Genomic DNA, 2,500 nt, shown 5'->3' on the forward strand with positions numbered 1-2,500 from the left:
ATTAAAAATCGAGGAAATCGGAAAAAATAGGAACCGGCCCGGAATGACCCCAAATTCAGTGGGCAGCCTCATAAAAATATGGCTGATTTTACTGGATTGATTTCATGTGGAAAGCACGACGTTTTGTTGTAGGAATGCGGGAACCCCGGCGGCTCGCCTGCCGCGGCCAGCGACGTCGGGCTGGCCCCTGCAGCGCCTAGCCTCTCCCACGCGGGGGGCAGGCCAGAACGCGGGGGGCCAGGGCCCGAAGGCAGCCCCCCCGCGGGCGAGAGAGCAAGCCAGCAGGGGCTGTCGCCTGCCGCGGCCAGCGACGTCGGGCTGGCCCCTGCAGCGCCTAGCCTCTCCCACGCGGGGGGCAGGCCAGAACGCGGGGGGCCAGGGCCCGAAGGCAGCCCCCCCGCGGGCGAGAGAGCAAGCCAGCAGGGGCTGTCGCCTGCCGCGGCCAGCGACGTCGGGCTGGCCCCTGCAGCGCCTAGCCTCTCCCCCGCAGGGGGCAGGCCAGAACGCGGGGGGCCAGGGCCCGAAGGCAGCCCCCCCGCGGGCGAGAGAGCAAGCCAGCAGGGGCTGTCCGCGCGTCGCGCGGCGCGGCATGGCTGCGGGGGCCGCGCGCGCGCGCCCAAGCGCCCAAGGGCCCCCAAGGGCCCCAGGCCCTCAGGCCCCAGCGCCCCAGCGCCCAGCGCGGGCGGGCGCGCGCGCGCGTGTGGTCTTTGAGGGGCGCCGGCCTGGTGGCTCCCTAAAGAGCAATAAGTGTCATTGCAGCTCTGGCAGGGGGAGACACTACTAGGTCCCAGCTGTCACCCCCCCTCTAAAAAATTCATTTCTTGGTATTTTGAGCTGAAATTTTGCAGAGAGGTTGGCAAAAATCCAATCCACCTTCATTAATTTTCCCAGAATTTTTCGAGGTCGGGAAGTATTTGTTTTAATTTTCCTACCATTAGAAATCGAGTAAATCCGCAAAACTAGGAACCGGCCCGGAATGACCCCAAATTCAGTGGGCAGCCTCATAAAAATATGGCTGATTTTACTGGATTGGTTTCATGTGGAAAGCACGACGTTTTCTTGTAGGAATGCGGGAACCCCGGCAGCTCGCCTGCCGCGGCCAGCGACGTCGGGGACGCTGGCCTGCGCTGTCGAGCCCGCGAGGGCTGTCTCCGCGGCAGGCCCCCCCTGAACGGGGCACGACAGGCCACCGCGCTGGCTCGTCCAGCGTCGACAGTCCCTCGTCCAGGTTTCAGATCGCGCCAAGTCGAACCCATGACCTGCTCAAGCCATCGTGCGCTGCCGAATTCGCATCTGCGTGTAGGCTGCCATTCCACGCGGCAGCCCCTGTTTTCGTCAGCGTGCCCCCCTGACGAATTTTCCTGCCTGGCCCAGTCCAGCGTCCAGCCCCTGTTCGTCGAAAAATCTGCGCTGCTGATTTTCCACGACGAGCCTACTTTCGTCAGCGTGCCCCCCTGACGAATTTTCCTGCCTGGCCCGGCCAGTCCAGCCCCTGTTCGTCGAAAAATCTGCGCTGCCGATTTTCCACGCGGCAGCCCCTGTTTTCGTCAGCGTGCCCCCCTGACGAATTTTCCTGCCTGGCCCGGCCAGTCCAGCCCCTGTTCGTCGAAAAATCTGCGCTGCCGATTTTCCACGCGGCAGCCCCTCTTTTCGTCAGCGTGCCCCCCTGACGAATTTTCCTGCCTGGCCCGGCCGGTCCAGCATCCAGCCCCTGTTCGTCGAAAAATCTGCGCTGCCGATTTTCCACGCGGCAGCCCCTCTTTTCGTCAGCGTGCCCCCCTGACGAATGTTCGTCGAAAAATCTGCGCTGCCGATTTTCCACGCGGCAGCCCCTCTTTTCGTCAGCGTGCCCCCCTGACGAATTTTCCTGCCTGGCCCGGCCGGTCCAGCATCCAGCCCCTGTTCGTCGAAAAATCTGCGCTGCCGATTTTCACCGACGAGCCTACTTTCGTCAGCGTGTCCCCTTGACGAATTTCCCTGCCTGGCCTGGACAGTCCATCTTCCAGCCCATGTTCATCGAAAAATCTGCGCTGCCGATTTCCCCGACGAACCTGCAGCTGCACAAATCTGCGCTGCCGATTTCCCCCCCTGTCGGCATGGCTGCCGCTGCCCCGATGTCCAGACCAACAGTCTTTTTTGTCGACTTTGCCGATTTTGTCCGCGCTGCCGATTCCAACACTACCCCCTGCATCCAAACCAGCATTGTTTCGTCAGCTCTTCCCCTGACGATTTTAGCCCTGTAACAAACAGTAGGCCTCCAATCCCGCCAACGGGAGCCAAGTTGATAGGGAAGAGAATTGAATGACGCGCCTGGTCCTCGCACCCCGCCACCCGAGGGGCCTTTTTCCCGGCAGCCTCTGAAAAACTCTAGCTTTCACGGTCCTCGCCGCCCCTCACCACCATGGCAGGCCTCTAATCCCACCCATCAGCAGTTGTAGCCGATAGGGCAGTGATTTGAATGACGCGTCGCGGGCCGCCGGGTCATCTCACCCGGCCATTA

This window comes from Populus nigra, chromosome 2 (genome assembly GCF_951802175.1).
Source record: "Populus nigra chromosome 2, ddPopNigr1.1, whole genome shotgun sequence".
Taxonomy (NCBI): domain Eukaryota; kingdom Viridiplantae; phylum Streptophyta; class Magnoliopsida; order Malpighiales; family Salicaceae; genus Populus; species Populus nigra.